A 24092-nucleotide genomic window follows, 5' to 3' on the forward strand; every position below is an offset into this window, starting at 1 on the left:
GTGTGTATGTTTGATTTGTTGAAATAAAAGTGACTCGTAGGATCTCTTTAATATGCCCACTGCAGAGAAAACCATTGCCAATTTTCTCTGACCCTCGTAAAACTATCACCGATTTTCTATTTAACTGGCCCGATTTTAACCATTTATCTATTACCGTTCCACAATAAAACAAAATTGTCGCCGGTTTTTTGGCTCCTCCAGAAAACTGTCGCCGATTTTCTTCCTTTTCAACCAAAAATCATTTTTTCCATTTTATTTTATTATTTTATTTTTTGATTCTCTACAATAGGACCTCGAGGACTTCTCAGATGTAGAATTCCGAGAGTCGGCTAACTACTCGAGTGTAGGATCTCGAGGGTCTTGGCTGCCCATGCGTTAAAACAAACGGGTTAATTTTCTCCTAGGTCAATTGCCCCAGTTTCAAAGCATATCAATCTGTGCCTAGGGTCAGTTGCCCCAGTTTCCCAGTATATCAATTTTTTCATGGGGTTAGCTGCCCCAATTTCAAAGAATTACTCATTCAAGGATGCAAGAGGATGTTCAGAAGCATATTCAACAAGACAAGTATGAATGAATGATGCTTTGTTGCATGTTTCTACTTATGATGCTAGAATGCAAGGATATGTTGCTATATGTATGTGTGCATATTGATGCATGTTTCATAATGCATAAGCATATTGCATGGCAGAAAGATATGTGCGCATTTTTTTCCCCTTTTGTGTAATGTGTGAAATGCGTGATGATGTGCAAGTTTTCTTTCGCTAATGTGCCAGTAATCAACAGAACCAACTTTGTCTTCCATCTTGATCTAGATGCCCTTGAATTGGTTCCCCAAAACTTGTCATGGAATCTGCTCTAGTAAAACTTGTTTGTCACTGATCTAGGCCAAGTTGTCCACTTTAATTCCATTTTGACATGAAGGCACCTGAATTGGCTCTACTGGAACTTAGCATGGAATCTGCCCTAGTTAAATGCATATGTAACTGCTCCTGGCCATGTTTTCAATTTTCCATGAACACACCTGTATTGGCCTCACTGGAACTCAGCATGGAATCTACCCAAGTTGAATGCATATGTAACTGCTCCTAGCCATGTTTTTAGCTTTCCATGAAGGCGCCTGAATTGGCCTTACTGGAACTCAGTACGGAATCTACCCTAGTTAAGTGCCTCAGTAACTGCTTCTGGCCATGTTTTTAACTTTCCATGAAGGCGCCTGAATTGGCCTCACTGGAACTCAACAAGGAATTTGCCCCAGTTAAATGCATCTGTAACTGCTTCGGGCCATGCCTTCAACCTTCCTTTTGAGTAAGCAACTCTTGGAGTTTGGTCTCATAAAATCTACCCCATTTAGATTGCTCCATGACCGATTTTTTCCATCATGTAATTACTCAATAGGAGCTTGAGAGGAAAGTATACCAGCGAACTTTGTGGGATACATCTTTAACTGCCCAATCCACTTTTGGAGCTTTTGAAGTATGAAGGGGGTTTTGGGGATGAATGGTCATGCATTTTGGACATCAATCACCACAAAATAAATGTTTTGCCATGTTCAAAATGCAACTTCAAACAGGGAAGGTTTATACCAACTGAAACCTCTTTTTGGCGTAATGAATGATCGTGCATTTAGGACATCAATTTGCCTAATTAGAAGGTTATATGCACAAAAAAGATGTTTTATCAAGTTCTCATGCTATTTTGAGGGAAAATTTTTATGCTAGTATTCAAAAGTCATATGACATCGATGTTAATCCATCAAGCTGAATAGCTTATTTTCACATTTTACCGACTACCCCAGTTTTACCAAGAGGCACTTTTTTCTCTATCTTGTTTTGTTATGCAACTACTGGGGAATCTTTCTTTGCTTAAATGTTGTCCCTAGATTAGTCTAGGTCAACCCATGTTTTGATATTAAGATGGTCTTTAAGACTTGGGACGCAATGTAAGCCTTTGGATACAAGTTTTCAAAAGAAAAGGAAACCAAGGCTCAAAAATCCCATCCCATAACGACATTTTTCTGTCCCAGTTTGCGTTGAGGCTTTTGCAAGATATTGACCAAACTTGTCCTTTAAACAAGCTGCCTACGTACCTTTTGAGGATTAGGTTATTACGTAGTTCAGACTCAACATTAAGTCTGACAATTCATTTGAGACAACAATGTATGCACCAATCTGGGTCTTTCCTTTGGACCGTAATGTAGGCTAGCGGTAATGGTTAAAAAAAGAAAAAGGCATAATAAGACTCAAAATTATCAACCCTATCAAGGGTAATCATTAATCACATATCATATATGAATTATGTCTCTTGTTTCCTTCTTCATCATTTATTTTTTACTCTTTTTTCCTTTTTCTGCATTTTCTTCTTTTATTGCATCTTTTTATTTTTCTTTTATGAAGGAATCTTAGCTTCATTTTCATTTGAACTCCATTCGATACTATTCTTTTTAAAACTGCCCTAATGTGAGGTTTGATCCTTTGATAGGTTAGCCAAGAATCAACACGGCTAGCAAAGGGTACTTCTGTTCTTAACTTTTCTTTCTTGGTAGCCAAAAAATGGCCTGCCGTCATTTTGGGTAACCAATTGATGTCTCATATGATCTATCAAACCTTTGCAATCCCGAACCTAGTTAAATTTTGGAAAATGACTTTTGAATAAATTGGCTTGAGATGCGGGCTTAAAGGGTTTAACAAGTGGTAATCCAGTATTTAGTTCTTTTTGGAAAAACTGATCGGCCAAGGATGGCCATCTGTCATTTGATCAAAACAAGAGTAATGAACTGACATGAAATTGTTGGAACAGCACAGTTGTTTCATTGAGTTCCTTAGAGAGTCCTTCATAACATTCGAATTCAATGGGGTACGGACAATCATTCCATCCTCCTTTTCTTTCACCTTTGGGTTAAATTTTCAAAATCAACATCTCTTCCTGGCTCGTGAATACTGGCAATGTTACTTTCCCTATTCCTGAATAAAACACGAGCAAACAAAGGGAGAGAGTCGAGTGCCTGGTGGCAGTTTTCAAGGTGTGAGAGTGAGAGGGAAAGAAGAGAGAAAGAGAGATGCGAAGGATTATCGAGGCCTCTGTGATGGAATGGGAGAGAGAGAGAGAGAGAGAGAGAGAGAGAGGAGAGAGATAGAGAGAAAGAGAGAGATAGAGAGAGAGAGAGAGAGAGAGAGAGAGATCGATATAGAGAGAGAGAGAGAACGAGTGAAATAAATGAAGGAGAGTGAGGTTGTGCAAGGATGATGAGTGAATAGTAGAAAATTGAAATGAAAGACCCCCATGCTGTGTGCGCCTAGACTCTCTCTTTATAGAGAGTCAAGCAATAATTGCCACCCAAAAAGTTACAACAGAAGCATATTTTTCCCCATACACGCGCGGTTCTGTTTGGGAGAGAATATTTTTCCAACTACGCATAGGCTTTTCCTTTTCTATTTGTTTCTTTTTGAATTTCCTTTTTCTTTGTTGGATGTACCCCTGAGGTTTTTGTCTGCACCCATTGTTTGTACCTGCTCATTTCCATGTATTCTTTTCATTTGGGTAGTGTTGATTTTCCCTTCTTCTTTTTTATTTTTGAACTTCTTATATATTTATTTTTGTTGTCCCATTTTGTTTTTCCAAAGTAAAGCTCCGATTTTTAAAAATAATACTTGATTCCCGGCAATAGAAGGACCTGAACTCAAAAAAAAAAATGACTTAATAAAATACTCAATTTTAAAATCAAAAGACCCAGTTTAAAAATAAAAGACTCAATTCAAAAATTTAAAAACTCAATTTAAAATTTAAAAACTCCATTCCAAAAATTTGAAAGACTCAGTTTAAAAATTCAAAGACTCAAAAAAAATTGAATGACTCAATCAAAAATTAAAAGACTCAACTCAAAAATTCCAAGACTCGATTTAAGATTAACAGGACCTTAATTAAAAACTCAATTTCCAAATTAAAATACTCAATTTAAAAACTTAAAAGGACTCTATTTTAAAAATATCCTGAACTCATTTTTGAAAATAATCGGGACTCGATTTTTAAAAATAACCGGGACTCATGCGGATCCTCCCATTCCTAGGAACAAAGTCAACGTCAATTATTTCGGGTCTTCCCATAACAGCCTGGTTAAAATTGGGGTGTCTACAGCTGGTATACTCTCAAAAACACTCATAAAAATGGGGTCACTCTCGTATGTGAGGAAAAACATCATGGTCAACCATCTAACATACATCGAAGAACCGACAAAAAAAATAGAGTGATCTAGTCTCAAAAGAATGGAATCCAGCCTAATAGCGAGGTGTCGGGTCCTTCACCCTAGCGGCTTCTCACCTACTTACCACATCCTACCAAGACCACCCTAGATTGATAATTCACAAACTATGTGTGAATCCATTATATGCGTGGGAGCACCCAAAGACACTTGATACTTGCAGGAATGTGGTGTCCCTAGCTTGGCCGTTCTACTTTTTGTTCTTTATTTTGCTTTTTTGGAGCATAAATCTATACTTTTCATCATTTTCTCTTTTTCTTTATTTTCTACTCATCAGTTTTTTTCTTTTCCTTGTATTTCTCTTTCTTGGCCAATTAGGACAATCAATACAACTTATATTATCTTCGTGCTACCAATAGAGAAGTGAGCTCAAAAAGATAGTTCATGAATTACACTCATCTCTAGGGGTGGCTTAGTATTCACATCAATAAACTACAAGATATAGGTTTATTCCTCCCCATTACACATCACCTTTAGGCTAGCAAATGCAATTAAGGAAACTAGCATACAAAGAATATGTGGAGAAGAAAAGTTGAGTTTCGTGAACTCAGAGTTTATGTCAATAACTCTAAAAAAAAATGAAAGGCTCAACAAAATCCTCACAAGGTGTCATAGTCACCAAAATTGTTCTCTCAGTGCTCACAAGGAAACCTAAGTGAAAAATCATGTGTAAGTGCTGACTAAGCCTCGTAATATATTATGTAAATACCAAAACTTATATAAACACATTAAAACTGATGAACTGACAATTAACCCTCATTAGGATGTAAAAAGGAAAACTAGCTACACCTCATGAAACTATGCACAAACAACTCACTTCTTTGTTAGTGTTTATAATAAAGCTATTCAACAGATACAACATGAACTCGTAACAAATATGCTATATAAAAGTATGTAAAGCTCCATAAAGTGTTAAAAACATAGAGTACTAATTATAGTGTTCACTGAAATTTTTTAAAAAACATGTCATATTTGTGCCCTGAATACAACATGTAGTGCCTTCCTAACCCCTACAAACCCCAACTTAAGACTTCAGTGTCCCCACTGAAGTAAAGATAGAAAACACCTGGAAAGTAAGGGAAGAAAGCACTGCATGGTGACAAGAAAAGAACAAGTGTACCTGCACAAACACGCACCCAGCATAAAACCAGAATACTAGAAATGAAAACATCAGTACACCAAGCACAAATGACAAAAAGAAAGTCACCATTCATTCTATTATGCTTCGGGCAGTACATACAAATATGAAACACAAGGAAAGGCACAGTACAACCTAAATGATATGAAAGGTGACTAAAAAAAATAGGAATTACAAAGCACAACTCAAATATCAAACAACAAAAATATAATGAAAAAGAAAATAGAACAAATGTGCTGCACTCAAAATTCATCATCCACAGAGCCACCAATGCCATCATCAGAGTCACCAATCCCTAGATTTCCAGAATCATTTTAAGGTATGCGAGCATCGGCGACGTCATCCTCAGACCCGCTATCGGTATCAAAAGGCGCAGCCACCTCATCCTCAAACTCATTAGCACTGGAAACAGTGGATGACTCGCTAGCAGTGGGAGCAGGTGGTGGAGGTTTGGGTGCACACGGTGGATTAGGAACGAGGACAGACCTTATATCACGTGCCAACTGCTCAACCACACGCCGAAGGGAAGGCGCAAGTGATGGTGGCGTTCGTGCTATGGCTAGAGGCGCCAGAGGTATGGTGACATCTACATGTAAGAAGAGTGTGGTCGTCATAGGCATAGTCATAGGAGGGTCTAGAATGACACTCTCTACCTCTAAAGGCGTTGTGGTTGCAATCGAGGATGATGAAATGGAAACTGGATCAGTAGATGGCTCAGTAGGGGGCGTCGAAGGACTCGCGGAGGACTCGACATTGCCTAAAGAAGCAGTGACTGGTGAAGTTGCCTCCTCAGGTGGAATCAATGTCTCACTCGTACTAGAAGTCTCAATATCAATCATCACCGTAGCGCTTGTCAACAGGGTATCGCATGGGACAGAAGACGCAGGGTGAGACTGGGTAATGGGAGACTAAGGGGCGGGAGACTGCGGAGTCGGCGATGGAGGGGCAAGTGAAGATGAGACCCCATGAGTAGCTACTATTGGAGATGGTGGGGCTGGAGATAGCTAGGGTAAAAATGCCTATGACCCAAGGGTAATTGCTAGAGCCTCAATTGGCGCAGGTGGAGATGTTGGATCTATGAATCCCGAAAATACAAATGACTCCAAAGAGTGCGAGAAGTAGACTCGCAAAAACGTAAAATATTTCTCAAAATCCATACCTCATCTCCTGCTAAGTCTCAGAAAGGTAGTGCTATAGTGCCGATGTGAACCTGTAAAAATGCTAGCGCAGACGGCCTAAGTTATCTCTTATTTGAGGCAAACTAGTGGGGGAAGCTGACGGAGGAGGCGCCATCTCTAGCTGGGCAGTAGCCGACGTGGAGGGCGTAGCAGTCACCATTTTATTCTCCTTTAGAACCCTGGGTGGTGGTGGAACTAGAGGATGTAATCGCTCGTCAAGGTCGGGGTAGAACTAGGGGACAATGAACTCCATCTCATGCCCACCGATTCACCTTCAACCATGTAGTGGCCTCCAGACTCATACTCTGGCCCCAATTCTTCTCAGTGATGACCTCTTCGATGGGAAGATGTGCATTAGGATCACCTAGGTTGATCTTATTCTTCATCAAAATCATCATAATCAGCTGGGCGTATGGAATGAGGGGCCTCTTGGGCTCCTTGGATGGTTGTCCTCCAAGATCAGCTGAGGGACGTCAATGACCATATCCCTATATATGGTGTAGAGGACCTACAGGTTGACACCACGCCACTCTGAGTGCTGCCCGAATGCATAAATATTGCTCTACAAAATTAGGTCGAGTAGGAGCAGGTAATCTGGTAGGCAATTCTTCATCTTGCACGTCCCCTTCTGAAACTCACCACCATCATAGTGTGATCCATGGAACATTTGACGGATGATGTGGTGGATGTCTGTAGAATCAATATATGACCAGGACCTATCAATCAAGTCGGCCGTCAGCTCAAACGCAATCACCTGAATCTCGATGAACTGACTGCCTGTGATAGGATTGTGCTACATGTTCTTGTAGAAATCCTGCACCAACTTTGGATGATACGACATGGTTGGCGGGGTCATATAGTGGTTGAATTTCCTCTTTTTGAGGATAGCAATGTAGCACTTCTTCCTCTCATGGGCTCAGGTCTCGTCAAGCTGGAAAGTGTACATCGGCCTGAAGTCAGAGTCCTCGAGGGTCATCCTCTAAGCCCTCTTCCCTATGCATGTCCTCTCCTGCTCTCTTTGGGCTACCTGACCCTCTTCTTCAGTTAAGTATGTGGAATCCGATCAGACCCAAATTTGGATTCTTCCCTAGGCTAATCCTCAACTCTCTTTAGCTTGTCGGAGGCACAGAACAACTGGGGCTGCTTAAAAGCAAATAGGTACACAGTACAACGTGTCATGATCGAAGAAGGCCAGATAGAGATGAGGTGAATGATATGTATAATGAATATAGAGAGATATATATAACCAGAGTGGAAGAGGAAGAGTGGAGAAGAAGAGCCCTTGTGTGTAGATGGATGCAATAAAGGCAAGGATGGATGGAGGAAGGCTGGAGAAGTGTCGCCGGAGTTTGGAGAGGCACCATCAAGGCTCGCTGGAGGTCATTAGAGGTGGGGAAGGTGTGGACAACCAGTTTAGAGGAGGTGTAATGAGCTGGTGGTGCAAAGAGATAAGGGAGAAGTGAGTTAGGGCTTCACGGGAAGAAGGGGATTTAAAATGATTTTCACAGGTTCAACCAGGTTGCACCCTGGATTAACCTGGTCGTGCCTTGGTTGCATCCCCAACTTAAGATGGAAAGTAAACTATCGACCAAGTCGGGCCTTGGTCAAACCCTTTTGGAATTTCAATTGTAGAGACCTAAAAAATATAATAATAAAAATAATTGAAAAAGGAGAAAATTTGGTTTGGTCAATACCAAACCGTCGACGATTTGGAGAGGGGCGCAGAAAACCGTTGATAGTTTTGTATTTACTCCGAGCCGGTTATAGGTGAAACGGTAAAAAAGGGCAGGTTATAGACCCAAACCGTTGACGGTTCTGTGAAGGGTGCAGAAAATCGTTGACGATTTTGTCTGCAGTGCCGATTACAAGAAAGTCTCGCAAGTAGTTTGTTAAATTAAAAATAGAATCCTCTTTATCTCTCTCTCTCTCTCTCTCTCTCTCTCTCTCTCTCTCTCTCTCTCTCTCTCTCTCTCTCTCTCTCTCAAACCCTATGGCACCCCTCCCCTTCTCTCTTCGATTTCGGCTCAATTTTAGCCCGGATCAACAATCAAGAACCACCACGAGGTTAGTGGAGAGATTCTCTACAACTTAATCAGAGTCAATCATTGAGTTGGGATTCTAGGGCACCATCCCAAAATCAGGGTAAGTGAGGTATTTTAGGGTATAATTGTTAAATGGAGTATTTAGGACCTAAGGAATACTAAATAATAATATTTTGGACGTTGTGTTGACTAATTTGGGAAAAATGTGAATTTCAGGGTTTTGAGTTTCGAACGCTATATGCATAGGAGTTGGGATTTAATGGGCCTCCCAGTAAGCCAGGTAAGGGGAATAAATTATAACAGTTATCTTAAGAACTACTGGTTAAGTAAATATGTGAAAATGAAATTAAGATATTTTCCCTGTGAATATTGTATTAAAAATATTTGATGAAATTGTGTGGCATGAGGAACATGAATAATATTTTATACTGGGATTGTGATAAAATGAAATATATATATATATATATATATATATGTATATATATGTTTTACTGGGAAGAAATGAGAATATGAAAGATATTGATATGTTGATATCGAAATGAAAATATAAGAAAGAAAAATATGTTTTATAGAAATGACGAAACATGATATGCAGAAATGGTTTTACTAGGAAATGATGAAATATGATATATGGATATGTTTTACAATGTTATGATAAAATGTAAGATATAGGTGTGTTTACTTGAAACGATGATATATGCGATAGAAAGATATGTTGGTACATAAATGTTTTATTGAGAAATGTTGAAATACGTGAAATGAGATACATACTATTCTGAGATGGAATGTGTATTAAAATGATGAGAATGAATTAGAAAATGATGAGAATATTACTGATGTGATGAAATGTACCAACATACTAAAATGTGAATACTGCAATATGAATATTGCAATGTGAATACTAAATTTTGAATACTGAATTGTGAATATTGAAATGTGAATATGAAAATGTGGAAATGGGAACCCTCATGGACTGGAGTATTACTGAAAGTTAGGTACCGTTGCTAGTGGGATGATAAGTGCAACCACACAATCTCATGGAGAGTGTGGCGTGACAGTCGATTGTGCTAGTGAGAAGGGTAGTTTTGCCACCTTGCGTCCAGACTAGGCGTGGGCAGGCCAATCATTTTATAGAGAGGTAGTTTCATTGTTTTGATCTAACTGGGTAGGCCAACCGCGGTTTAGATCCAGCCTTCAGGCCGCACAACCTTGATTGTGGGGGGAAGCATAATGTGGTGAATATCCTTAGGGCAGCCATGAGTTACAGATGGCACATGGATGGGTTACAGTGGACACTCGTAAGCTAGAATGTGAAATGAACATGAGAAATGAAAGAGTGTGAGTTTAATTACATAAATAATTAGGGCAAAGTAAAACTCTCCACCTGAGGGCTTACTGAATAAGGTGAGTACCCTGATAAGTATCAGTTGTAGCCTCACCCGAGTTAATCAGGCAAGGTTACAAACGATATTAGAGCAGAGGGGCACTACATGTATGGGCATGTAATCTCCTCTATTCTTGGGAACTTTGCTGATAAATATTAGTTGTAAATGTATGAGTATGAGAAAAGGTATCAAAGCTTATAAAATTATGTTTTATGTCTATATGATTATGAGTACACATCTGTATATTTTCTCAGATGATATAATCACTTAAAATGAGTGCATTATGATATAACTAAACTCATGTGTCACACACTATAAATAATTTATTTCGTCTTACAGAGAGGTGTCTCACCTCAATATCTAAACATTTTAAGAAACTGTGACAGATGAGTAGATAGAGTTTCGAGATAGAAGGAGCTGATACCCTGATAGACAGGGTGAGTGTTATGAGCTAGGGATGTTTGATTTCCCTAGAGTATTTTGTTGATTTTTGGGAATGTGTTTAGAAATGTATATATATGGTTAGAACTTTGGTTATTTGTAATTTAATTGGTTTGTAAATATTGACTTCCACTATTAGGGTTGTTTGTATGAGAATGACTGTTTACCCGGTACCCATTTCAGGTTGGGTTATATTTGAAAAGGTATCAGAGGTTGTGATGTGGCAGATGATTGATTGATCATTATTGATTAAAAAAATGATATGAAAATCAAGGCGTCACAGTTTGGTATCAGAGCCTAGGTTGCTAGGTTCTGCAGACTTTAGTAAATAGTGGAATACACTGCCAGAGTATAGGAATGGATTTTGATGAGAATAGAGGGTGGGTGGATTGGGAAATGCGTTAATCATTATGGAGAATAAGATTGAAATTTAGGGTTCTATCTTGTGTCCTGGAGGCAGGAGTTCTGTGGTTGTTTTTGTGATTTTCCTATGGTGACAACTTTAAAAAAATCATAGTAAACTATCGCTGATTCTTGTTTTTGAGTGGTAGGACTGAATCTTAAATTGAAATTGAGGATGTTAAATGGTTATATAAGATTATTTTATAGGCCCTAGTTTGTTGGGTGTATTAGTTATGCTATGATGATAGAGTTTAAGACTATTTATCATTTTCAAGATGGAGCCTGAGAGTAGCAATGCACATGCTGGAGGTGATGAAGTAGGGCCTTCCAGTAGGGGTGTCGGAGACCCTGATGCAGTGTTACGTAGCGTCACCCAGCAAGTGATGGCATAGATGGCTAGGAGTTTAGGGGAGCGGAGCTACACGATTGAGCAGTTTACGCATATGAAGCCCCTGTCGTTTTCTGGAGGGGTCGACCCATTAGTGGCTGAGAATTGGGTCTAGGATATTGAGGACATGTTGATAGTGCTTTCATGTACCGAGGAGCAAAAGGTATCTTTTGCTGCATTCAAGTTGACTGGGGAGGCAAAATGTTGGTAGAAATCAGCGAGATTACTAGAGGAGCAGAGACTTGATTCTGTAGCAATGATGTGGAGCCGTTTTAAGGAGATCTTTTTTTAGCAATACTTCCTTGCTACTGTTAAAAGCTCAAAGGCAGTGGAGCTTTTGCTCTTAACGCAGGGGCATATGGTGATACAATAGTATGCTGCCAGATTTATCGAGCTGTCCCGGTTTACCCTGTATTTAGTGTCAAATGAGGAAAGAAGGCGAGGAAGTTTGAGGAGGGCTTAAGTCAGGGATTACGTGAGCAAGTTGTAGGCTTCCAGGCAATGACTTTTTTGGAGATAGTTGATAGAGCTACAGTGATTGAGAGTGGCTTACAGAGAAGCGCTGCGGCACAGAGTCAGAGGAAGAGGCCCAAGCCTCCAGATTTTCAGGTAGGGTCCAGCCGAGGGCCATGGAGGAGGCAGGATAGTAGAGGAGGTCAGAGATAGGAGATGGGAGGTCGAGCGGTATAGGGCAGACCGATGCCCCCTCTCTATTCCATATGCTACAGGAGACACCCAGGAGAGTGTTGGGTTAGAGAGATGGCATATTGTCGGTGTCATCAGCTTGGCCATATGGCGATGGATATCCGAGCACCGCCAGCTTTTGCGCCTACTCCTAAACCATACCGAGGAGGTCATCAGGAACCCCGAGGTGGACAGCAGAGGAATACCACCCCAGCACGAGTCTATGTTTTGACACCGAAAGATGCTGAGGCGATAGGAGATGTTGTAACAGGTACTATTTTAATTTATTCATTTACAGCTACTGCTTCGTTTGATTCAGGGGCGACTCATTCCTTTATAGCTTGGGAGTTTACCAAGTTTTTTGGGTTAGAAACTCAGTCGTTAGATGTCAGTTTTTTAGTGGCGACGCTGACTAGGACTATAGAGTTATGTAAGAAGGTACTCAGGAACTGTCCAGTCGGTATTCAGGGGAGGTCTTTACCAGCTAACTTGGTGGTTTTAGATATGCATAGGTTTGAGGTAATTTTGGGGATGGACTGGCTAGCTGCCCACTATACCAGTATTGACTGCCATCAAAGAGAGGTAGTGTTCAGACCTCTAGGAGGACAGGAGTATAGATTTGTAGGGTTATGTGTGCGCACCCCACCATAAATGTTATCCGCCATTCAGGCAAGGAGGTTGTTGTTGGAGGGTCTTTAGGGATATTTGGCATGCATGAAGGAAGTATCAAAAGTGGAGTTGAGGTTAGAGGATATCCCGGTAGTGAGGGATTTTCTTGATGTATTCCTCAAGGATTTGCCGGGACTACCTCCTGATCGTGAGGTAGAGTTTGCTATTGAACTAGTTCCGGGGACAGCATTGATTTCTAAAGTGCCATATAGAATAGCACTGGCAGAATTGAAAGAGTTGAAAGAATAGCTATAGGAACTGTTAGATAAGGGGGTTTATTAGGCCCAGTGTGTCACCCTGGGGAGCACCGGTATTGTTTGTGAGGAAGAAGGATGGATCGATGGGAATGTGCATTGACTATAGAGAAATTAATTAAGTGACTATCAAGAAAAAGTACCCGCTTCCTCCCATTAATGATATGTTTGATCAATTACAGGGGACATAGATTTTCTCGAAGATAGATTTACGTTCTAGATATCATCAGGTAAATATTAAGGCAGAAGATCTTCCAAAGACAACATTCAGGACTTGGTATGGCCACTATGAATTCCTGGTTATGCAGTTTCGATTAACAAATGCTCCTGCAGTGTTCATGGATTTGATAAATAAGGTCTTCCACCAGTATTTGGACTAGTTCATGGTAGTGTTTATTGATGACATGCTGGTGTATTCAAAGAGCCTAGAGGAACACAAGGAACATCTAAGGATAGTGCTTCAGGTGCTAAGAGAAAGGAAATTGTATGTGAAATTCAAGAAGTGCAAGTTCTAGCTAGAGCAAATTACCTCCCTGGACACGTGGTATCCAAGGGTGGTATTTTGGTGGATTCGAGCAAGATCAAAGCGGTAGTAGACTAGGTGCGACCTAAGAATATGCAAGAAATCAGAAGTTTCCTAGCATTGGCTGGGTACTACCACATATTTGTTGAAGACTTCTCTAAATTATCAGGTCTTTTGACAAGATTGACCGGGAAAGGTTTGAAGTTTGAGTGGTCTGATGAATTTGAATGGAGTTTCTAGGAGTTGAAGCAACGACTCATCACTGCACCGATTTTGAAGATTCCTTCAAGAGAAGAGGGTTTCGTAATTTACTGTGATGCATCACATAAAGGACTCGAATGTGTTCTGATGTAGTAGGAGAGAGTTGTAGCATATGTCTCTCGATAGTTGAAATAATATAAGAAAAATTACCCTACCCATGATTTGGAGTTAGTAACGGTAGTCTATGCACTAAAAATTTGGAGACACTATCTATATGGGGGTAGGTGTGAGATTTTTACCAATTATAAAAGCCTGAAGTACTTCTTCACGCAAAAAGAATTAAACATGAGGCAGAGGATATGGGTGGAACTGATAAAAGATTATGACTGCACCATCAGTTACCACCCGGGAAAAGCTAATGTGGTGGCTGATGCTTTAAGCCAAAAATCAGTAGGTTCATCAGTATCTGCAGTGGTGATACGGCATCTGATCCAGATGGATTTATAAAGGCTCGGTGTGGAACTTGTAGAGAGCGATCATCAGACATTTATTGCCAATCTGGTATTACAATCGACCCTACAAGAAAGAATTAAAGCGGCTCAAAGGAGTGATGCGGAGTTAGTAGAGCTTATAAATCAAGTACAGAATGGTCAAGAAGCAGAATTCAATATCTCAGATGACGAGGCTTTGAAATTTTGTACCTGGTTGTGTGTGTCTGCTGATGCCGAGATTAATAGGATTATCCTAGAGGAAGCACATAGATCCATGTATACTGTACACCCTGGTAGTACTAAAATGTACAATGATCTTTAGGAATCTTTTTGGTGGAGCAATATGAAAAGAGAGATCATTGAGTTTGTGAATCAATGTTTGACATTCTAGCAGGTGAAAGCTGAGCATCAAAGACCGGCGGGATCATTACAGCCACTTCACATTCCTGAGTGGAAGTGGGAGCATATAGCAATGGACTTTGTCACAGGGTTACCGCCGACATTACATGGACAGAACGCCATTTGGGTATTCATAGATCAATTGACAAAGACTACCAATTTCCTTCCTATTAGGGTTAACTACTCCATGAGTAGACTGGAAGAGTTGTATATGTAGGAGAAAGTTAGATTGCATGGCTTGCCAGTGTCCATAGTTTCAGACTAAGACCCACAGTTCACATCTCATTTCTAGAGGAGTTTACAAGGAGCCATAGGTTCTCATTTTTCATTCAGCACTGCATTTTATCCATAGACAGATGGGCAGACAGAGAAAACAATACAGATACTGGTGGATATTCTATGAGCATGTGTGCTAGACTTCGGAGGCAGTTGGATGTAGTTCATACCACTGGTCGAGTTTGTTTATAATAACAGCTACCAGGCCAACATTGAGATGGCACCATATGAAGCATTGTACAGTAGGAGGTGCCAATTTCTGTTGTATTGGGAAGAGATTGGGGAAAGACAGATTTTGGAGCTAGAGTTGATACAGCAGACTCAAGATAAATTCAAACTCATCAGAGACAGGATCAGAATAGCATAAAGTCAACAGAAGAGCTATGCAACTCGCTAACGAGAGTTAGAGTTTGATGTAAGGGATCATGTGTTTTTGAAAGTGGCACCAATGAAAGGAGTTATGAGATTTTGGAGGAAGGGTAAACGGAGCCCTAGGTATATTGGACCATTCGAGATTCTTGAAAGAATGGGTCCAGTTGCCTACAGGTTGGCATTACCACCGGTCTTGTATAGAATCCATGACATATTTCACGTTTCCATGTTGAGGAAATATGTCCCAGATCCCTCCCATGTGATCAGTTATAAGGCGCTGGAGCTTGGTGATGTCTTGTCTTGCAAAGAAGTGCCAATGCAGATTCTAGACTGAAAGGAGCAAGAGTTGCATACAAAGAGGATTCCACTGGTAAAAACGTTATGGTGCAATCATGCAGTTGAGGAAGTTTCGTGGGTATTAGAGGAACAGATGCACCAGAGATACCCACACTTGTTTAGTGGGACCCAGAGTTGAACAGGGAAAAAGAAAAGTGAATAACAAGTTATGTATTTTGATTTGTATAGTGTAGTGTAGGATAGATAGTGTTTTTGGTTTTAGGATTAGAATGGTTTTGGGAGAATTTTCTTTGAATAGTTGTAATCTCTCATAATCCTCAATAACCACGATATTCTTTTGCCATAAGTGAGGGTAATTAATAAAATGATGGTGTTCTCCTTAAGAATGGAAAATGTGATAGATGGCAAATTTCGAGGACGAAATTTTATAAGGATGGGAGAATGTAGAGACCCAAAAAATATAATAATAAAAATAATTGAAAAAGGAGGAAATTTGGTTTGGTGAAGACCAAACCGTCAATCGTTTGGAGAGGGGTGCAGAAAACCATCGACGGTTTTATATTTACCGCGGGCCGGTTACAGGGGAACGGTAAAAATGGGCAAGTTAAAGACCCAAGTCGTCAACGATTTTGTGAAGGGTGCAGAAAACTATCAACGGTTTTGTCTACAGTGCCGCTATAAGAAAGTCCTGCTAGCAATTTGTTAAATTAAAAATAGAATCTCTCTCTCTCTCTCTCTCTCTCTCTCTCTCTCTCTCTCTCTCTCTCTCTCTCTCTCTCTCTCTCTCTCTCTCACAATCCCTACGGCACCCCTTCCCTTCTCTCTTCAGTTTCGGCTCCATTGTAGCCCAGATCAATAATCAGGAACCACCACGAGGTTTGTGGGGAGATTCTTTACAACTTAATTGGAGCAGATCGTTGAGTTGGGATTCTAGGGCATCATCCCAAAATCAGGGCAAGTGGGGTATTTTAGGATATAATTCTTAAATTGGAGTATTTGGGACCTAGGGAATACTAAATTATAATATTCTAAAGGTTGAGTTGATTAATTTGAGGAAAATGTGAATTTCAAGGTTTTGAGTTTCAAACGCCGCATGCGTAGAAGTTGGGATTTAACGGGCCTCTTAGTAAGTCAGGTAAGAGGAATAAATTATAATAGTTATTTTAAGATACTAGTTGAGTAAATATGTGAAAATGAAATTAAGATATTTTCCCTGTGAATAGTGTGTTAAGAATATCAAATGAAATTATGTGGCATGAGAAACGTGAATAATATTTTATACGAGGATTGTGATAAAATGGAATATATATATATATATATATATATATATATATATATGTATGTATGAATGTATGTATGTATATGTTTTACTGGGAAGAAATGAGAATATGAAATATATTGATATGTTGATACCGAAATGAAAATATGAGAAAGAAAAATATCTTTTATAGAAATGACGAAACATGATATGCATAAATGGTTTTACTAGGAAGTGATGAAATATGATATATATATATATATATATATATATATATATATATATATATATATATATATATATATGTTTTACAATGTTATGATAAAATGTAAGATATAGATGTGTTTACTTGAAATGATGATATATGTGATAGAAAGATATGTTAGTACAGAAATGTTTTATTGAGAAATGTTGAAATACATGAAATGAGATACGTACTATTATGAGATGGAATGTATATTGAAATGGTGAAAATGAATTAGAAAAATGATGAGAATATTACTGATGTGATGAAATGTACCAACATACTGAAATGTGAATACTGCAATGAGAATATTGCAATGTGAATACTAGATTGTGAATACTGAATTGTGAATATTGAAATGTGAATATGGAGATGTGGAAATGAGAACCCTAATGGACTGGAGTATTACTGAAAGTATGGTACCGTTGCTAGTGGGATGATAAGTGCAACCACATAGTCTCGTGGAGAGTGTGGCATGACAGTCAATTGTGCTAGTGAGAAGGGTAGTTTTTCCACCTAGCATCCAAACTAGGCATGGGCAGGTCAATCATTTTACAGACGAGTAGTTTAATTGTTTTGATCTAATTGGGTAGGCCAACCGCGGTTTAGATCCAGCCTTAGAGCCACAGAACCCTGATCATGGGGGGAAGCATGACATGGTGAATATCCTCAAGCCAGCTATGATTTACAGATGGCACATGGATGGGTTGCAATGGACACTCATGAGCAAGAATGTGAAATGAGCATGAGAAATGAAAGAGTGTGAGTTTAATTACATAAATAATTAGGGCGAAGTAAAACTCTCCACCTGAGGGCTTACTGAGTAAGGTGAGTGCCCTAATAAGTATCAATTGTAGCTTCACCCAAGTTAATTGGGTAAGGTTACAAACGATATCAGAGCAGAGGGACACTACATGTATGGGCGTGTAATCTCCCCTATTCTTGGGAACTTCGCTGATAGATATTGGTTGTAAATGTATGAGTATAAGAAATGGTATCAAAGCTTATAAAATTATGTTTTATATCTATATGATTATGAGTACACATCTATATATTTTCTCAGATGATATAATCACTTAAAATGAGTGCATTATGATATAACTAAACTCATGTGCCACACAGTGTAAATAATTTATTTCGCATTACTAAGAGGTATCTCACCGCAATATCTAAATATTTTAGGAAACTGTGATAGACGAGTAGATAGAGTTCCAAGATAGAGGGAGCTAATACCCTAATAGATAGGGTGAGTATTATGAGTTAGGGATGTTTGATTTCCCTAGAGTATTTTGTTGATTTTTGGGAATGTGTTTGGAAATGTATCTATATAGATTGTTTGAACTCTGGTTATTTGTATTTTGGATGGTTTGTAAATAATGACTTCTGTTATTAGGGTTGTTTGTATGAGAATGACTGGTTAACCGGTACCCATTTGGGGTCGGGTTATGTTTGAAAAGGTATCAGAGGTTGTGACGTGGTAGCTGATTGATTGATCATTATTGATTAAAAAAATGATGTGAAAATCAAGGTGTCACATCAATGGTTATAGGAACACCCAAACTCGACTAGGTCGCACTTAAGGGAGGTGAAGGTCGTGCAATGGTCGAACCCCCTTGGAAAAGTTTAGAATTTTTGAAGTTTTAATGGCCAAAATGGGGACCTAGTCCCACCTGTTGGGTCTGCTGGTCGAGCCATGGTCGACCTATTCTATAAAGAAGGCTACATTTTCTTAATTAAAGACCATGAGGGGTAGACCTAGTCGCACCTAAGGAAGCCCTAGTCACACCTTTAATTGAGACACTAACCTAAGTCCTACTCTAAGGACTCTAAACTCTAACAAACCCTGCAATGTACAACCTAAGGACTCAAAGACTAAGGAAAACAAGAAAAAATAAGTAGGTTGCCTCCCAAATGTGTTAAAGTTTATGTCTTCAGTCAGACGTAATGAATGCTCATGTCGAACTCACCTAGGTTCAACAATGGGAATCTCCTCCTCTAGTCCCTTACTAGCCTTCTTTTCATATGCCCAAATCCTACTCTCTAGGCAGGAGGCCGAGTCATAAATAGAAAATATATGCTCATACAGGTCCTCTAGACCTAAGAAGGAGGGGTGATCAAACTACAACATAGCCCTTAAGGGGATCCTTCAAAAGAATCGTTGGGGAAACCTCCTCAACACACTCGTCAATCATGTCCACGTTCAAATATTGGACGCTATAAGATGGGTGTTGGGAAGCAAGAAACACATTCATCTGGAGCTTCATGTTGCCAAAGTATATATCCATGTTCCTGGTCCAACACTGGATACAAGCATTAGCAGTAACTAAGAATGGTCGACCATGAAGGACAGGGATCGGATTCTTGTTTGGGTCAATAGGTTGCATTTATAAGACAATGAAATCAATGGGGTAGTAGAACTTATCAACCTTTACAAGGACATCCTCAACAACACCTCGGGTCCTTTTTACAGATTGGTCAACAAAACTCAAGGTGAAAGGGGTAGGCTTAAGCTCTCCTAAATCGAGTTGTTTGTAGACCGAGTAGGGAAGTAGGTTCAAACTCACTCCCAAATCTAACAAGGCCCTATCGATAGTGTAATCACGGATTACACATGAGAAGGTGGCAGCAACAAAGTCCTTGAGTTTTGGGGAAATGTGACCAAGAAGAATGGAGCTCACATGCTCGATTAGCCTAACTCTTTTGTTCATGTGCATTTAAGATTTGCACTTTTGTGTGCACAGGTCTTTGGGGAATTTAGCATATACAGGCACTTACTTAATGGCGTCTAAGAGAGGAAGGTTGACCTTTACTTGCTTAAATGTGTCCATCATGGACTCGACATTTTCTTCCTTCTTAGATTTAGAATGTCCCTGAAGAGCTGTAGAGATGGCACTATAGGGACATAATGGAGCAATGCTCCTTCAGTAGAGGAGGTGGGAATCTCGGGATTGCTCACCAGAATGGAGGAGGAGGGGATGCATGATTCAACACTGGGCTCTACTCTCATCTTCTCCTTACCCTTACCTTGGTCTGACTTCTCCCTGACCCTATTATCTACCTCCCTTCCACTCCTAAGGGTGGTCACAATCTGAGCTTACTCATGATATGTCGAATTAGTAGCAGCCAGCTCAATCTCTACCCCATATTGGCCTTTCAGGATAACGAGGGGGCTGACTTGGTAACTTACCCTTGTCCCTCATACTCAAGGATGTAGCTAGTTGGCTTATGGTGGTTTTTAGTTTCGCTATAGACTGAGAGTGGGAGTGAAGTAATTGTTGTTCAACCTGATGATCAGCCTCAATACCCTTAAGGGTTTTTAACACTGTCTTCTAAAAAGATCTATCATATTGAGGCTGAGAAGGAGATGAATGTTAATAAGCTGACTGTTGAGGGGCATGCATGGGAGGATTTTAAGGATTTGAATTTTGAAATGGGCAAGGAGGTGGATCATTTGGTGATTGTTAAGGTCTTTGAGCTGGAAAATCTGAAACTTGTGGCCTCCAAGAGAAGTTAGGATGTTTACACCACCCAGGATTGTACTTATTGGAGTATGGATCATTAGATGGGGAAGTATAGCAGGTGTGAAAGCGATCAGAGCAAATGGCACACACCTCTGCACACGCCACTGGCTGAGGTGGTTGTCCCAAGGACAAGAGTTGATCAAGTTTCTTCACAGTGATGTGCAGGGTAGGTGCAAGGTCATAGCCAACAACTAACTCGTAGACTCCCTTAGGATGGGAGGAAGAAGGTGGGGAAAGTCTACGAGCAGCAACAATATGTTGCTGAGAATTCTCGGCGAGGGTCTCAAAAAGAGTCCAAGCCTCATTCTCATGCTTCGTGAGGAAAGTACCTCCACATGATGCATTGACCATGGATCAGTCACACTCACCTAACCCCTCATAGAAGGTTTGAACTAATTGCCACCTAAGGACTTGGTGATGTGGGAATTTAGGCAAAAGGTCCCTAAAGCGTTCCCATGTCTCGAAAAATTGCTCATCATCTATCTGTGAGAAACTAGTGATTGCCTTCCTAAGCTGGTTAGTCTTCCTAATGGGGAAATACTTTTTCAGGAATTTGTATTGCATGGTGGCCCAGGTAGCCCAGTTCGGCTCTAAGGAATTCAGCTAATATATGGCTTTGTCCTTTAGAGAGAACGAAAATAGCCTTATACGGAGAGCATCATCACCAAAGTTTGGTATATGGATGGTGGAAAAATTTCAAAAAACTCATCAAGATGCTTGTATATATTTTCAGTTGAATTCCCAAATAAGTTGGGAAGCATCGAGATGGTGGAGGTCTTGATTTCAAATTGCACCACCTCAACATCCTGGAATCAGATGCAAGACGGCAACGTGTATACATTAGGTGTGAAATAATCCCTAAGGGGCCGAAGAGGTTGCTCCTCTACTGCAGGTCAATGGGGAGCAAGAGGTTCCAGGTTTTGGTTTTGATGATGAAAAGTGGGAACCGGTTGACGTTCAGCCATAACTTTAGGTTTGGAGGACTCGGCTAACTCTGGACTAGAAGTAAATTTCCTACTTGACCTATGGGACCTCTCAATCTCAGGGTCTATAGGCACTAACTCGAGATCCAAAGATCGCAAACCCAGCATATACAAATTCAGAACACAATCAAGCCTTCTAATATCACAAAAAAAAAAAAAAAACAAATGAAAAATAAAAATCTTAAAGTAAACTACACTAAGAATTGGCTCACTACCGTAACTAATTCCCCGGCAATAACGCCAAAATTTGGTAGGATCGCCAAGGCTTGGATCCTTAACTACCAAAAATAATATTTATAACCTAACTAATCCTAAGTTCAGTAGAATGAGAAGTGAGTCAGGTGTCGATTTCAAGGACACTAGTGTAGCAATCAACCAATTTTAATCTAGCTTACTACGCTTGAACAAGAATGAAAAGATGGAATTTTGGGTTTTTTTTATTAAACTATGAAAGCAAGTAAATTAAATTAAATTATCTATTGAAAGCAAGTCTCTGGCTATGAATCAACCCTAGCCTTTAGTGAGCAATACCTAGGTTCGATCAATTATCTATATTAGGGTTTCCAAAATAAGTCATTCACTTGAGTAGCATAGGGTAGCCGGGTTAGCACCAATCGTCCGGAGCACGATCGAGAGAACGAGGTATACCCTATCTAGCGAACATGCATTCCTTTCTAGTGTAATCCACTCAAGTGGCATAGGGTAGTCGGGTTGCACCAATTGTCTGAAGCACGATCGGGAGACAGGGTATACCCTATCCAGCGAACATGGATTACTTTTTAGCTCCAACCCTATTACGCATAATTGACTAAAACCTAGCTATTAACTCTAGCCTAGGGTTTCATCACAACTAGAGAACTAAGAAATTAGTTACTAATGGTGCATGAAATTAAGGACAGAGTATTGAAATACAATATTAAAAACATGACTTGTATTGAAATTGAAATTGAAATACAAAGCAGTAAATTGATAATGGAATTGAAATCTAATCTAAATGGCACCAATCATATTCGAGGTTTGTCACTGGACCTTCGAAGAACCAAGAGGGAACCAACTTGACAATGAATTGAAATCAAATCTAAATGGCACCCAACGATACTCAAGGTCTGTCACTAACCAAAGAGGAGCCGAAAGGGAACCAATCTCTGCTATAAATAATCTACGACAACCCAATAGCACTCTAGGTTTGTCATAGAACAAAAGAGGAACTACGGGAGACCCCTAATCAACTGTTCAAAGCTTGATTTTATAAAAATTAGGGTTTACATGCAATCAATTTCAAATTAGGAAACTTTCGCCCAAAATCTCACACAGAAAATTTTTGAACACGATAGCAATCGACCTGGTCGCACCCTGAACTTCTCTTGGTCGTTCCCTGGTCGAGATACTCTGGAAAATCTTTGATTATTTCTTTTTTTAGCTAAAGGCTTCCTCGATCTGGTCACACCTTCAAGGCATCTTGGTCGTGCTATAGTCGAAGCATTCTGTGAAATCCTCAATTAATTAGCACTCTTGAGTCTTCTTGTCATGACCTGGTAGCCCCTTGTGACTACCTGGTCGCACCACATGGTCAAATAGGTACATGTTGCCTTGGATCGAACAAGGCCTTGGAGCACTTGGTCAAGACTTGTGCTTCCCAATTGCTTCCTTAGCTTCTTGCATTGCTTAACTCCTTAGTTTAAGCTCCAATTTTTTGAAACATGAAACACACCACGTGTAACTTTAAACTAGGATAAAAAGGGATAATTACAAAGAAAATGAGAACAAAGCATAGGTAAATGGGGGCCTAAAATAGTACATTTTAGGAACACATTAGGCTCCTTATGATGTGGATCATCCCTGCGATCAAATTTGCGTTCCTCTTCCATACACGTATGTACATTATCTCACGAAGGAGGACAATGTTTGGGAATCCAACCAAGTACTCTAGCTAACTCATAGCCCATTTGTTTCACAGTGGTAGATGAGAATTTATCAGATGCTTTTCATCTAACAAATAGGGTAGAATAACGAGTAGTGCCAAGATGTTCAAAAATGACGTTTAGAGCCCCTCCGTAAGGAACAATGACTCTTCTAGTTTCCTCTTTTGTGATCATCCGTTTGATGATGAGAGAGGGAAGATCTAGATGCCTTCCACCACATCACAAAATAGTAGTATGAAAGATGGTCTTCTGAACCACTTCGAAGAATATTGTATGTGATGAAAAGGTGGATGATTTTTGCTTCAAGAGTCAATTTTTTTTTACGAGGGGGGGATGTCCAAAATTATTGCTTTGATTAGTTAAAATAAGAGGGAAAAATGCTTGGGGGGTAAAATCATGTTCCATTATCCAGGTAGGTCCAACTCTAGGACACTCAAAATCCCTCAGTCAAGGTTAAATCGAGCAGCAATGTTGCTAGCAGTGAGCGTAAAATGTTTAGCCATAAGTTAAGTAGTGTAGCTTTCACCCTGGGGTTGATAAGAAACAAACCTAACCCATCCAAAATCTGAAAACCTGCAAAGAATTTCAGGAAAATATTCTTGCATAAATGGAACATCAAGGATCTTACCGATAATAGGATCTAAATATCGAAGATGCTCATTATAGATTTTCCTAGCTCCAGGCATCAAGAGCCAACGATGAATACTTTCGGTATCATCTTGCTCTGTTGTTGGAGTACTTATCGCAAGACTTTTTCTTCTAGACATGG

At 39.8% G+C, this 24092-nt stretch overlaps 1 non-coding gene across 1 annotated transcript; it reads left to right on the forward strand.

Annotated features, from left to right (window-relative positions):
- Positions 1-20827: 20827 nt before the first annotated feature.
- Positions 20828-20933, forward strand: LOC131165198 (small nucleolar RNA R71). Its single transcript, XR_009139514.1, has one exon. It is a non-coding gene; the product is annotated as a small nucleolar RNA R71 (small nucleolar RNA).
- The last annotated feature ends 3159 nt before the right edge of the window (positions 20934-24092 follow it).

This window comes from Malania oleifera, chromosome 9 (assembly GCF_029873635.1).
Source record: "Malania oleifera isolate guangnan ecotype guangnan chromosome 9, ASM2987363v1, whole genome shotgun sequence".
NCBI classification, from domain to species: Eukaryota; Viridiplantae; Streptophyta; class Magnoliopsida; order Santalales; family Ximeniaceae; genus Malania; species Malania oleifera.